Source organism: Magallana gigas, chromosome 1, assembly GCF_963853765.1.
Source record: "Magallana gigas chromosome 1, xbMagGiga1.1, whole genome shotgun sequence".
Taxonomy (NCBI): Eukaryota; Metazoa; Mollusca; class Bivalvia; order Ostreida; family Ostreidae; genus Magallana; species Magallana gigas.
In genome coordinates this window covers 14,956,857-14,973,133 of record NC_088853.1, presented here as the reverse complement: position 1 = coordinate 14,973,133, position 16,277 = coordinate 14,956,857, and the positions used below count along the sequence as shown (strand labels likewise).

Here is a 16,277-nt window from a genome sequence, read left to right as displayed (position 1 = left end):
GATAGTGACTTCTTATGTGTAACATTTTCTCCTGAGAGTGTTTCTCTTTCCCACCCGTTTTTTTTTATTTTGTCAGTCTTTGTAAATTTCAGCTTTCTTTATTGCGAAAATTCAATCGCCACGTGCTACCGAAAGCCTTGTGTCGCTTCAGCGCACACAGCTCAGAACATACATACATGTAGCCCCAGGTTATTTATGGCTGCAGATCATCAGTTGTTACGTAATTAATCAACAGTTCGAAGGGTGCTTTCTTCAAAGAGGTCAATTATCAAACAACAAGACTTTCATTTTCACATTAAAGGTGCGATATCGAAATCTGAGAACGTGGCTATAATAAATTATAATAATACTATAAAAAATGTTGAACACGCTAAACTTCTATTATGTAAAGTTATAAACAGAATAATATATATTATAATTAAAAGTTTTAATTCAAATGTAATTTGTTCTTGGGATAAGATGTTATGAAATACGACTACATTATGCTTTGCAGGTGGTCGCCATAGAAATCATCAAAGTATTGCAAGTGTGGACAGAATAGTTCACTTGACTTACAGACTATAATATAGCGACATATGTGCCTCCAAAAAATATATGCGCTTATCAAACTTACACTTCAGTGAGATGGACATGTGTTCTTGGGGATTTTCTTTATTGCTAATTATATGAAAATTGATTTAAAAAAAACGTTTTATTGAAGTTGTGTGGTATGAGGATGTCATGCTACTTAATTTACTTACATGGTTAGCTACAGCCAGTGGAATACTAATTTTAGGTCAACAACGAATACCCAATCTATTAAAATACAAGATAAATAGAGAAGGCAAATATTGCTTGTGACATGTACGTAGTATTTTGATATATCTTTATGACAAAACAGAGAAAAGCAAAGAAAATAACCCCCCCCCCCCAAAAAAAAAATCCCACAAAAAACAAACATGGAACTTGCACCAAATTTACTTCATGTACATGTTACCTCAAAAATCCGACCGAATATGCCCCTTCGTCACATTTAATTAAATTAACTGAAAATAAAAACCGTAGCACCATAATTTTTCGCTTATTTTTATTAAAGTTTCTCCCGTTTTTTTTTTTTTTTCAAAATACATGTACATAAGTATACTTTCTCCGAGAGAATTTCTTTTGATCCGATCAAGGAAAAAAAAACTGACTTAAAATAGGGATTGTGAATATAATTGCATCGTCGAGAGAAGTAATATTCATTTCTGTAAATAATGTTATTAAATTTTTACGTTACATAGCGGTGTCTGTATATCAGGTGTAAAATTTAGACACTCACTTATGCATAAATTCTCCCGATGATCTTTGATGGCTGATTTTTTATTTTGAATGTTCAAGTCTACTCGTATTATTAAATAATATCAGCCTGAATTAATTTTCAGAGATGCCATCAATTTTGGCTATTTACCAAATTTTGACAGCACGCAACAATTTCAAACTTGCACATAGTCTTCAAAAAATTAGAAAGTTTTATTTACAGAATTTAAGTGTTTTTTATGAACGTTTTAAGGTGCATTTCCTTACATGAATCATGAGTACATGTATATAACAATCCATGCTACCCTGAAAAATTTAACTCGCCATTAAACTTCTCATTGTTTAAACCCCTGTCACACTGGAGCTGCGTCCTCACGGCGATCCCGCTGCGTAATTGAATAATGTAAAACGCCATGGTAAACGAACTAGAGTCTTCTACAGCGCCGTAACAACGCAACGGCATCTTCGTTCGCCGCGGTGGGATATCCTAGCCTAGAACATTTTAGAATTCCATGCGACGGCGCGCACTTTGAACATGCACAAAGTACGCGCCGTGGCTCTGCGTTCCGTAAAGAATCCAACAGCACATGTGCACGCAGTCAGCGCGCAGAGCACGCTGTGGACGCGCGGTAAAAACTCCTAGCACGTCATGAGCGCTCGGCGGATACCCAGCGAGAGGGCAGTCAATCGCCAAGTAGAACTCTGTGGAAACGTAGTTGGGAGCTCTGTAAGAACGCCTCAGTCGCCATCAGTATGCCGTGACATTTTCACTTGTACAATTTTTAAATAAGATTGTATATTTTTTCTGAATTTTCCTTGCTATCCTACGGCGATTCCATGAATTTTACAACGCCGTGAACACGCCCTGGGAACGCAACTTGGTGTGACAGGGCCTTAAAGAGTTTTCAAAACAATTACACAAACTGTGTTCGACAAATAGTTTTCCTAAAACATTTTCTTCCTGTCGTTATACAGGCTTTCAATCACAACACATTTTTATAACAAAAGCAGAAGTGAAATTTTAGTCATTAGTCATTATAATCGTTTGACACCAAATCATATAAATTTTCATCTCGCAGCAACAACGGAAGACCTACTCGTGGCTTTGCCACGAGCTCTGCTCTAGTTAGCTTTACTTTTTTAAAACAAAGTAATGGTAATGCATTACTTTACTCATGTAATGGTAATGTAATGCATTACTTCAAGAAAATCAAGTAATGCTAATGGTAATTTAATGCCCAAATTCATGAAGTAATGGTAATGTAATGCATTACTTTACAATGTAATTCGCCACAAGCCTGCTCCCAACGATATACAGCCCACTGTATAAGAGCTACTAACAGCTATTCAGGGCACGAATGATGCGGGTTATAAAATCAGACATATAATGTGTATGAGCGGACATAAGAATGAGGCCTCTGTTAAAAGTTATAAAGAGATTGTTCCAACATCCATAAGAAAAACAAACATGAGCGACACACTAACCCAACCTGCCGTATCTACGTACACTTCTGGATCGAAGGCCCAGGTCCAAGGCCCGTATGTTGACCCCTTGCTATTTTGTGTTCTTCCCATGTTTGCTTCATCATCCAATCCTGGTGTTTTCCTTCAATCCTCAAACATTTTTCAACAGGATTCCACATTCAATAGCTGTGTTTTTAATTTTGAAAAATACCTCTAACAGTCACATGTTGTCCAAGAACATCCAAGATGTCTGCCATTCCCTTCAACTGCTCGTCGGCCATTGCTAAGTATATTCATGCGCGTGTTACAGTTTTTATGTAAAGTCAAATTTTATGCAAAAATAAATAATTTTTATCTTTAATAACTGATTTATTTTTATATTTTGATGAAATTATAAGGATTTTTTTTAAATATTGCCCAGATTATGCTGTATAACCTGGTTTTAGGCAGTGCACGCTTTTTTATAATCCGCTTGAATGTCATTTGACTGGGCACTATAAGGCCATACAAGCTGTATTTCTTTTCATATAGATTGTCGTTCAAGATTTATTAAGGTATTTCGTTTCCAAAGGAATACATTGCACTGATGCTGATGGCTTTTCTTATTGTATTATAATTCTTTTACTTCTAGGCGCTGTTTTAACATTTTAATATTTCGATTGTTTTTCTTCCAATTACATTTAAATATGAAGTATTTTGTAATTCTCAAATATGTGGCAATTTAGAGTTGACATTTCTAAACGGAGTATTAGTGTGACATCAAATTTTAATTTGTACAATCTCTTTTCTATTACACTACTACATCATTAACGATTTCTATATTAAAAATGTAGTTTGATTTTTATTCATCACAAAATACTTTTATCTTTAATCATATCATAGCATGTAGTTTTTCTTCAAATTTGCGTTTTTATTAATTTGCGCCTGATTTATAAAAAAGAAGAATAACTGGATACTGACCATTTGAATTTTTTTCTAATGAACATTTCAATATCGAATGCTATAAAATGGCGTAATTTAAACATTACTGTCGTCTGTATTATAGAGAAGAATATTCATGCATTGTTTATTAAGGGCTCTTCAAACTTCAAACAGAAACAACAAGACTTACTTTTCCCCTCATTTTACACAATCAAAGATAGTCCTCTATGGCTTCTTTTCTGTGTTAGATGATTAGCTTAAGTATAGGTAAATGTCAACAAAGAGTACTTCATCTGAAAAATCATTTTCTGATCCTGGCTAATTTATTTGATCTTACGCTTACCGGTGCAGATGTGAAATACGTGTTTCTATTTGAAAATATTCATATAACACTATACATTTCAAATAAGTGATTGTGTTGTGGTATCATGACGAAAATAAGGAATACAATTTTGTTGCAATTTACAAAATTCCGAAAAAAATCTTTGAAAATAGAGAGATTTATAATGAGTGAGACTTTGATCTATCTGAATATGTCATCAAATCTATAACCTTTCTAAAAAAAAGTCGGCGCATGTTTTAAACGGCCTTCCAATAACGGTCCTTTTCTGATCAAATACATGTACGTGCACGTGCATCTTTAATTATGTGCGAAATTGTCATATCAAAAAATCGTTTTTAATGAACAGGTATGCCATACACTTTATTTTGAATTTAAATTACATAGTTTTATAGATTAAAACAGATAATGATGGCACTGTACTTAAGTCTTGTTTCTTTTCTTGTTTTTTTAATTGCAATAGGATGCTTGGTTTTTGTTCAATTAATTATAAAAGTAAAGTTTCTTTTATATGATAATGATAAAAAATAAACGGTACGAGTACTTTAACCCATACACCTCACCAAAACTTCTCATTTTGTTTCTGTTTTTTTAGTTAACAGATTTTTTATATGTTGATTTTAAATTTCAGTGATAGGGGAATAAACCATGCAACTACTTAAACTAATCGACGCCTTTTACACTTCTCATACTTCTGTACAAAGCCAATCAATCGACTTGGAGTTCTATTACACTCAATTAGTTCTGACCGAACATATTGACACAATAGAAAAGTGTGTCATCGATGTACATGCACTTTCAAATTATGCAGTGATATATACAAATGATTTATTTCCGTCCATAATACTTAATTAAATGCTTAACGTATAAAATATGTTTTGCCTATAATTGTGAAATGCTTAAAAAGCTCAAACTATTATTATCACTATCATTCCCATTTTTAACCAGACATTTTGTTTCTAGTAAAAGATCCAATATTATTTGTGAGAGAGAGAGAGAGAGAGAGAGAGAGAGAGAGAGAGAGGGGGGGGTAAAAGCGAGATAAAAATATATTTTTAGTACAATGAACTCACCATAGTCACACCTTAACAGTGAACCTAACACAAACCTACGTTTCCTAATCCTCTGGTTCTCCTTAAGCAACAGTACATGTCAGGCTTTCTACTTGTTTGTTGTTTTGTCGACGTTTAATCATTTTTAAGAAGCCTGTTAGCATAGGTGTGACTGAATGATAACGGACTCCAACTGACGCCAATGAATGCAGACTGGTCAAATAACACTAAGGACCCCAGTGAGGTCCATTAAAAACCTTACAAACGCATTGCTGCTGGACGTAAAGTGAGTCTTTTGGTCTCCATTCCAGGCATCAAACATGCCCGTACATTGTTTCAGTGGTTCACTGGCTTTGATTGGCCATTGATATTGTATAATATATACAGTTTTCATTGTAGGATTTAGTGAAGTCTTTGTCTCCGATTGATTAAAAAATGTTTTTAGAATTCTGGGTAGTTTTGACTTGTGTTAGGCTATATTAAACTCATAAAGACAAAGAGGTCTGCACAAAGATATAGGAAAATGCTCAAATATAATATATTAAAGATTAGCGTTTGTGTTATTTTGTACCAACCATTAGTTTATGGCTAAAAGAACCAAAAGTTAAAGCTTAGCCAAAATCGGAGGGTTGGTTATTTGACCCACCAAGCTTCCTTACCCGCTTTTTGAGTAAAATTTGTTCCCAAATCATGTCCAGGTCTTTTGAAAACAGCTTACATTTTTTGCTGAATTTGATAGAATTGTTTGACGTATATCGTAAATAATAATAATGATATCATCAATTTGCGATGTTAAATAAGGATTGTTATGTGACTTGGTTGGTCGAAAATTGAATGTGAGAATGAAAACAAAGATTTCAAACATATTCAGTATAAATTTCGGGGATGGTAGTTGCAATCACCATCTTGACCAACTAACGACAATGGATATCGTATGACATTTATAGATTTAAGAACCACATTAAACTCTTAAATTAATCCTAAGGTCATATTGCATGGGTTTTCCTTTTATCGAGTCATTTTGTCGGGCTTTTAAGAAATTCTATGACACAACGGCCCCGTTATAAGGAGTTGTAAGAAAAGATGTATCGTTTGTATGCTATCTATTTTCAACAGCTCTTTCATAATTACTGTGAGAACTTTTTTCATTGTGTTCATTGTTAGAATGTTGATGATTTTTCACCAAGTGAAAAGAACAATAAAGGATGTCTTATCCCAACCAAGAGGTGATATTGACAGACTTAGTTGGCATTTTTTTTATTCTTTTGTTTTATTGGTTTTTATGTAACAAAACTTGTTGTACCTTAACTCTTTGATGTCAAACTGGTCGTTTATGCATGCCTGTACCAAAACATAGCAAATGTTTATATTTCTTCTTCTTTTTTAAGGCACATTCATTATTAAACGTGAAATAACAGGATTTCATAGGTGTATTAGTCGATATGTTTGTTACAACCGCACACTAAAAAAAAGCAGCGCCTTATTAAAAGTACTCGCCATTTTGAATTCAAAATGATGACTTTATTTGTGAATTTTTTTTTTCTCAACTTATAATACATAATGAATTATTATATTTTGGTTATATGTCTATCAACTTTTGCTGAAAACATCCGTAATTAATACATTCATATCGTCTGCATAACGAAAAAAATATTCCCTGTCTGATTCAGTATTTTGTAATTTTTATTGTTTTGACTACATAATTTAGTAACACAGATATGAATACAATTTAACTGCGTCGTTGCTCTGTTTTCTAACATTCACTCACATTACATAAACTGCGCAGTAGAGTAATCTTCTGCTTGTTACTATGTTTGGATTTTCTCAATTGCTCTTACATTTTAATTATATATAAAATGACCTAAAACCCACATAAATTTTTAAGATGACTCCTACTTTAACTTTAAAAAACCCCAATTGACCGACTTGCAATCTTCTGCACTAAACTGAATTAGAACACATCTTTTAAGAACAGTAAACAATGTGCATGCTTTTTTCAGTTTAACCCATTGTTTACGTACGTAAACAATTTGCTTTCATGCACAGTACATTAATTACAATAATTCCAGATGAATATATTCCACATGCAGATCCTGAATATAGTGATACGGTATAATAACATGGTTATTCCTAGAGAAATTATTATAGGCCATGAAAATGACTACCTTCCGTTCCCAAGACAGCAAAGCAACAAACGGAAATGCAACTGTTTAATTAGCATCTTTTCGTGAGCGACATTGTCATGCATTTTGTCTTCTATAATATATATTTTGTTTTCAGATGAAACAGAATGAAAGAAAGAGATACAATTTGAATTTTACTTGAGGAGGAAGTTGGATTTCTTTAATCGACTACATTTAAACCTGTTTTTATAGATCAAAATATAAATAAGTGTATTATTCTAAAAGATAAATTTTTCATAATATTGAGAATGTATGTGCAAAACTTATATTTTTCTATTAAGTCGATATCGGATAGATTAATATTGTCTTTCTGTTGATAACCATCGTACAACGGAGTCAACCAATCGCGCTTGGTACTTAAGTGTCACGTGGTGCAGGTCTAATGCTATTACTTTTCAGTGTTGTTCTACATTTAAATACTAGCAGTCCACCATGTTCTCTCGGAGGATTTGTTATCTTTTGCTCATTTTAAGCACAATGCTTTCTTTTCACCTTGTGGAGGGGATTTTGGAAAATGTGCTAGCCCGTTCTACAAGTAAGAATTGATATTGATGCATTCTAAATGTAAATACATGATTTACAACTGTCATCGTTGTATTCTATGTTATTACCAATTCAGCATATTAGCATTATATCTACATATATTTAATTCAGTATCAATTTATTTTCTTTCGTTGTGTAAAACACCCTGTTCTATGCATTGCCTTGACGCATTTGAATTCAGTAATCTTTATTTAAATGTTTTAACTGTTTCGTTGGTTTTGGAACTTCATAAATAAGAATTGTTTTCACGTGTCCTAGAAGCCATCTATTTATGGTAAATTTAAAAAAATAATCGAGATTATTTTGTTTGTATTTTCAATACAATCATGCATTATATATTTACATTCATTGTTTATTTCTACGCTAACGAGCGGTATTAAATATTATTCATTAATTATCTATTAATTATTTATTAATTTATTATTAAATAATATATTATTCATTAATTATCTATTTATTATTTATTAATTTATTTATTATTAAATAATATTTATTATTAAATATTTCTGCACACCCATGATGTGTTACAGGACCAAAAATAAGCATTCATTGTTTAATTATTTCAGATGAGGATAGAGAAGGCAGTATCTACGACATTGGACCTATCCGAAGGCCAAAACCTAGACCAAGACCTGAGGGTTAACATTGCAGACGTACAAGACATTAACTTTGAATTGACACGTGGATATGTCATGGATTATTTCGATTGGATTTAATGATGTCTATATATTTCTCTTTTAAATATCTTTTAATGTTCACAAGTATAATATTTTCGACTTCGTTTTGATGAAAAGAAAAGCATTCCTTCTTACATGAATTTGTTTATGCATATTATTACTATTTCGAATAAAGAAGGTGGTTCTAAAGTATGATAAAGGCGTTATGCATTAGGTTTAAGCTTTTCAGGTTTTTAATGATAACGTGATCAGAGGCAAAATATCGGAACATTTATACATGGATGTTTAATTAAGTTCAGTAGTATGGCTGTCTGCACTGTGTCATAAATAGATCACTGATCTCGGTATGTTATGTATCATTAGTATGGACTTGATCGCATTGACTTACTAGGTTAAGATTGTTTAAGAGCGACGTCAATGTGTATTAATTACTAGAGGGTGCAGGAAACACAGCTCTAGATTTTTATTTGCCAACAGACTGACTCCCCTTTTTGTTACAACTTAGATAATATTAAAATACTTGTGTGAATTTTCTAAGTAAAAGTCATTTGATTTAGGTGCTCAGCTAATTTTATTTTCGAAGATTTTTGTAAAAGATAATAATATTAAAGAATTAATTGTTTTACCATGCCTCTGCCTCCTATAGATCTTTTTGTACAGATTTAGGTATCCCAGGATAAGAGAACAGACCTCTGCAATAAAACGCATATGCATGAACAATGCTATAGTCTGTCCCAAAATATTTATGCAGCACATTTGGACGATTTTTATTAGAAATACACATACCTGTGAAAGAATTGCAATTGAAATAGCTGAAGGGAATAATTTCCAAGATAATTTCATTGACATATTATCATCTTTCAATCAGAAAAATTCACAGGAACGAAAACAGATTCCTTACGGAGATTTATAATGGGGAATGTTTACATCTTTTTTCTCCATTCGGAATACACTCGGAATACATCGCACAATTTTTCAACGTTATCATCCGGGCTTGCTGTAATACAAAACCCCGTAGACATCACATTTTTTAGCATTGTAATGAAACCTGATAGGCTGACAGGGGCGTTTCGACTGAGAAATCTTGGGAATTTTTCATACTTTTGAATGAACATCGTCTGAACCCTGATATATTTAAGCATTAAATCATTATTTTTGGAAAGATATAGTCTCATAACTGCAGGGGTGTGTGCATACAAATTGTGCTAGCGCGTTATGAAAATTTGTATGCACACATCGCTGCAGTTATGAGACTATATCTTTCCAAAAATAATGATTTAATGCTTATATTTACATTATTTTAACTTCTTGCCTTGTCTGCAAATGTGATTTATAGGTCAAAATTTCTGTTTTATCCTAAGGGTAAGTTCAAATTTATGGAAGAGCCACTGTAACAGCTGCAAGCCTGAACTTTGATTCTTGCTTGTGACGTTGCATTTTACAGCGTTCAACGTTTGTGACGTCATAATGAAACTCGTCATTTAACCTTTGAGTACGTTGTGTGTGTTACGGTCTTATAACTGCAGTACCTTTTCACTCACTTTACATGCAAAAAATATTTGGAATGTAAATATTTATAAATATCAAGCAATTAAGCGAAACGTGAATCCAGAATATTGAGAAACTTAACACTTATATCCTGGTGATAACAAATCCATACGAAATTAACTGAATGTCAGAAAAAGCGATATGTATAATAATAATATGTAGCGGTATTGTATTAGAATAACAGCGACATTGTCAACCAGAAGTGTAACCATTCTAATGACTTTATCTTCAGAGTTCATTCGTATAGAAATTATCTTGCATGCTGTATGTAAATATATTCTTGTTGAACAGCTTTTCTTTTTTTAAGTTTTAATTCATTCCACAATGTAATCTTGCACTATATAATACAACATAAAATCTTGGGGTAGTGGTGTGAAGGATACGCTAGAACTAATTTAACAAGACCTTGGACTTTCGGTAGGATCTTTTTCTTGCGACAAAACAAGTTAAAAATGACGCTGTGTTCAAATAAAATCTACACAGATTGCGTTATCTTAGCTCAAAAGCCAAACAAATATTGTGGATTTCAAAGAGCCAAGGCTGAGTGGCCAGAAATGAAATAGACAGGCCTACGTCATAATGCTGTTTTACACAACTACCCAAAGTCCAAGCTCCTGTTAAAATGGTTCTATACAAAAACAAAAACTGTAAACCAATTTTTATTTGCGTCGACTTTATTTCGCGATTAACTGCAGATAAATTGGTTCGCAACGACTTATTTTAGCGAACAAGCCTTATCCAGACTTGTATTTTAATAAAAACTATAGACAAAGGATTGGTTTGCGGCAAGAGATATTCGCGGGGATAATGCTCTCGCTAACCTCGCAAAAATTTCTCGCACGCGAATAAAAGTTGGTTTACAGTAACCGGGATTATACGTATTTCTGTTGCCCATCATTTGTCGGTCAAAAGCTTGTCTGTACTGACAATAACCTTGGAATAGAATAAGAATGGATGCAATAGACTGTTGAATATACGAAAGCCGAGAAGGATCATTCGAAATTAACCAATCAAATCAAGGATCTGAAAATATGTATCCTAGCGACATCAAACTGTTCTAAATAAAAATCATACGTACATGCTCTTATATACAAATAAATGCTATGTTCACTTCTCCCTACCTAACTAAATAATTATTTGTATTTACTTTTACACAGAATATCTAAGTAGACTAGTAATAATGCAGTGTGCTTCGCGGATCTAAGTGATTTTGTTTGCCCTGGTGCATTTCCACCTGATGCGTTTGAACCCTAAGGTATTTCACCACCAGTAATAGTTTAAAACCCGGGTTTATTCACCCCTTTTGTGTAAAAATGCGGTTATGGTAGAGAACTTCATAAGCGTACCTAATTTTTTCTGTAGGGGGTCCTAGGCCAATTTTAAAAAAATTTACTATGTAAATTTGATAAGCTCCAATTTTCCCGAGGAGGGGGTCCAGATCCCCTGACCCCCTCCTTTCTAGATCCCCGCATGAAGATTAGTACATGTATCTAAATAATCTAAATATGAATAATCTGTCCCTGTCCTGTTTCACTAATAAATATAAGCATTACTTATCGTTTTTATGTATGCATACAGTGATACACTAGTACTATGATTATAAACAAATCATTGAGATATTATCACATCATACGGAATTATTAACAAATACAATTTTTTTTTCCTTTTCCTCAGTAACAACTTATTATGAGTCTTACTTTTGGAATTGTTTTCAATATAGAAGGATACTTACTCTCTACAATTAAAGGTAGGGATGATAGGGTGCCAATTTGTTCACATTGCCGATTTCTTGTGCAGAGAACAGTAAAACCTTTTATTTGATTGTGCATGAATATTTCAAAATTAATTGTTGTACATATATTTTTTTTAATTCATTCATTGATATATCAACAAGAAAGAATAAAAGCATATGTTTCACAGCCAAGTTAAGTTTCTCTGTAGTTTCCTACCCCCCCCCCCCCCCCGCACCAAAATTGACAATAATTACATATAAGTCATACAAATGTTTACTTTTTTTGTAATTAAATCTCTAAAGATGTAAATAAGCACTGCAAACAAAGATGTGTGTATTTAATATACTACTACATTACACTTAGCCAGATAAAATGTAATCAGGATGAAGCTACAAGGGGTGAGTGGTGCAAATTTACCAATTTGTCGCCATACACACAGAACACCAAAAAAAGAAACTGTGAGTGGTGTGTGGAATGCATAAAAGATGGCGGCAAATTATCTCAAATAATCAGTGCAAAAACCCACAAATAGGCTGTTATTTGTTACATATCCTGCAAAAACATTGATAAAAAATGTTATCGTCCCATAACATAGCCGATTAAGTTAATGTGTACATATGGTCAACGTACATGTAATTCTAATATACAAGAAGGCGGACGTATCAGGCGGGGATCCAGAAAATTAAATTTCAAAAATGATCGGTTGAATTACATTCAATGCTTTGAAAATTGTTTTAAACTATCGCACGGGTCAAAATGCGTGATAGAAGCTATGTACAGTGTAATTGGAAACTTTCATTTTATATCAATATGTAGTATTACCTATTATAACAAATGAGAGTATAGCACAACTGCCACAAGCAATACATGTCCTTTACCGGCACCACCTCCCTCCCTTTAAAAAAATGAAACAATTGGCATTTTATTTGCTAAAATGTGTGTGGTTCAAGATTTTTCTAAAGGACATACCCGATTAGAATTGAAAAAGAGTCGTACGTTTAAAACTAATTTTGTCAAAATTTTTAGATTCATTTGGTTATATTTTGGTCCATTTGGGTAAATAGATGCACCAGCGCAGCTCTAATTCATATATAATCAGGCCATAAATTCAAAATATTTTCAAAAATTAATAGCTTTAAATCCAGTGGATGAAAAAAAAGGAAAGCAAGTCGAACTCGATGAGTGCTAATACCTGTGTTGAATGAATGGTACAGTAGGATATGCGCAAAAAAGTCCCGTCTACTCTTTCCTACCCTATAATTATTGGAATATTAAATCCGATTATAAGAGTCAAATTAAAAATCAAGTACGGATATGTACCTGTTTATCAAAAGTAAAACTACTCATAATTTATCTACAGTGCATCGTTATGGAGCTACACAGAAAGTTTTATATTAATTTGCCGAGCCAAATAAAAAAAAACCTGGAAAACGAAGAGAAAACAAAGTGGGGACAGAATAACTGACAAATTAATTAGGACTATATAGCCCCCCCCCCCCCCCCTCATGAAATGTATATACTCAAAACAGATTATTGGCGTACATCATCCGCACACAATTTAAAGAAAATTTCATGTTTCTTTTATCATTTTCGCTAGCTAATGTAAGACATCACAAATACCCCAAACCCCCTCACGGAAAAGGAAATGCTAGGTGATGAGAGACAGAGAGAGAGAGAGAGAGAGAGAGAGAGAGAGAGAGAGAGAGAGAGAGAGAGAGAAAGAAAGTCGATGTAAATCACAGGTGCGCTAACACCGTTAAAATTAAAGCTTGCTAGTTGGTCTACCCTACCCTAGCTACCTCCTCTCTTTTCTCGTTTTAGAGGCTTAATTATTGTCTATATATGCTTGTAAGAAATCAAATCAATCTCAAATTCTAAATCAAACTGAATTTGACACTAAAAAACTCTCTCTGTGTCTGTCTGTCTGTCTGTCTGTCTGTCTGTCTCTCTCTCTCTCTCTCTCTCTCTCTCTCTCTCTCTCTCTCTCTCTCTCTCTCATATAGACAATGGCATTGCCATACCCTACAATACACTATTCTTATCTGGATTTTTGTCTTTGAGGTTGTAAATCATTATATCTTCTATGGTTTAAAACTTTATCATAACCTATATTTTGACATGTCGATTATTTCATTGAGTTTCGTTTCATAGGGCTATTGGTACATAGCCTTTCATAGCTAAAACAATTAGATTAAACAGATCTTTCTTCGCGAGCCGATTTTTACACAGTTGGGGCGAATACACTTCGGGTTAAAATTGTTCGGGGGGAAATACATACAGGGCAAACAAAACCACTTAGATTCGCAAAGCCAACAGTGTTATTTCTAATTTAATTGTTTATACTGTGTGGGGTTAATTCATCAATGTTAATTTAACCATTTTATAACCACTATATAAGAGCTATTAAGACATTTATTTGTAGGAAAGAGCATGTACGAATGATCTTTATTTAGAACAGTTTGATGTTGCTAGGATACAGGTTTCAGATCCATGATTTGATTGGTTAATTTAGATATTGAATCTCGAATTTCGAATCTCGAATCTCGTATTTCGAATCTCGTATTTCGAATCTCGAATGATCCTTCTCGGCTTTCGTAGGATTATCATTTTGCCGACAGTATGATTTATTCATGTTCATCAGACCGAACTGCATTTGTAAAGTTATCTGAAGACTGTATTATCTAGTTGTTTCAACAGGTATGTTATGCTTAATACTTCTTTTTTATAATCAGATTGTAGTAATAGTTCAGTTAATAGATATAAAGTGAGAAAAAGCTGTTTTAATCTTTTTAATGCCGATAAATATTATAAGAAGTAGTAGTAAAGAAGACGAGCATAAGGCACGCAAAGTTTAATTATATTAATTTTAAAGTACATGGCTAAATGTATACTGCCATGTAGATAAATAAATATTCGAACATTTTCATGACCTAAGTTGTTGTTTATTAAGAGGACAACTCTTAAGGGTAGGGGAAATACCAAACATATGAGATGTGTTTTCCGATGAAACAGTACATTCTTTTTCTACTTATTCAATGAATACAGGAAATAATAGTTTACACGATCCCCATGCATACACCTTCCGGGATATCTCCATCTAAGTTCATTCATAAAATAAATACAATGCCCTCTATTGTTTTAACAACTCATTAGATTTCTGTATATTCCTTTTCAGAAAGTTTCCAAAAATTCCCGATACTGAAGACTATAAAACAAAACATTCTGTACTATCTTTCCACTTTACATTTGATTTTACCATGAAACTTCAGACAGTTTTATTTCTGGTGACTATGCTTGTGATGTCATTGACTCTTATTGAAGTGGAAGGAAATCTGGGCGATAAAGCTATTCCAGCTAAAGGTAATGCAGAACTGGTTATCTAATCTTAATATTTTACGTTCAACTCTAATTGTTCAGTTTGTTTTTATTGTCCTTTATCTTTCAATTAGGATAATATTTTTTATTAGTTTATTAAGACCGATAAGTTATGATAATTCCCTTATGAATATATTTTCTACCTAATTTAGAGTAGTATTTATGCTATCGTGTTGTTTCTGTTCCGGAAATGTGTTCAGATAATTTATGTAATTATATCGCTTTGAAAATTTGGTTTTTTTTGTGTGTGTCTGAATTGGTTTAGTCAAGTGATTTTGCTAAAATACGTACTAGATAATTTTTGTAACATTTGTATATTCTATTTCAGGCGTTTTTTTAAATGATAAACCAAAATTTTCGATGGGGAGACAGAGTAGTATGATTGCCGTTGATGGATTAATTCGCCGAATACCACGACCTTTATCTTGGCGTAGAGTGAGGACGTAAATTGGCTTATATACGAACGTTTAAATTGCACATTTAGAATTACCCGTTATATACCGGAACATTTCCGAAAAATAATTCACCACAACTATAACTACCAAAAAAAAAACACCTCAAGAGATCAATGTCCATCAAACAACTCTGTAAACAGACTGATTCTGATAATACAATCAGTTTCCTGTGAAACTCTGATGCAAAAAGAAATCATACACATGTGATATGATGAAGTGGGTCATAACGGTTACAAACATAACAATATACGTACATGTATTTTCATTTTACTTACATTTTAATATTCTTATATGTTTTTAATGCAAAATCATGTCAAAGTTTTATAACATTATATTCAAATCAAAATTTTCATTGCAATAAATTGTATCGAATACGTTGGAAGACAATGATTTCATGTCGCTTGTTCTTTGACGCCATTAAACAAGCTTTTATTTAATTCCAATGCATATTTAAAACATGTTCAACTATTTTCTTCCAGCTTTATTTAATAGTGATGTTCTTTACTTTTCAACTTTTATATGAAATGAAACCATCGTTTTGAAAGGTATCCGAATTATATTAGTTTTAACTATAAAAACAAATAAATAAAGCTGAATTGAAAAAAATCATAATAATATTAATAACAACATCTATGTTAAAATAACACTGAAAAGGGTAATAAATACAGATCCGGTAAGACAAATAATGATTGTACCCATTTTTGAAGA

The 16,277-nt window shown here is 32.8% G+C and overlaps 2 long non-coding RNA genes across 3 annotated transcripts; both read left to right on the top strand.

The window, feature by feature from the left end:
- Window positions 1-7,150: 7,150 nt before the first annotated feature.
- LOC117686761 (uncharacterized) lies at window positions 7,151-8,657 on the top strand. 2 transcript variants are annotated; one of them, XR_004599835.2, is made up of 3 exons: window positions 7,151-7,165; window positions 7,336-7,773; window positions 8,348-8,657. It is a non-coding gene; the product is annotated as an uncharacterized lncRNA (long non-coding RNA). The 2 variants fall into 2 exon arrangements; XR_010713828.1 differs by lacking the exon at window positions 7,151-7,165 and having other exon boundaries at window positions 7,181-7,773.
- A 5,685-nt stretch (window positions 8,658-14,342) lies between these two features.
- Window positions 14,343-15,959, top strand: LOC105324585 (uncharacterized). Its single transcript, XR_010713838.1, has 2 exons — window positions 14,343-15,099; window positions 15,443-15,959. It is a non-coding gene; the product is annotated as an uncharacterized lncRNA (long non-coding RNA).
- Window positions 15,960-16,277: the final 318 nt, after the last annotated feature.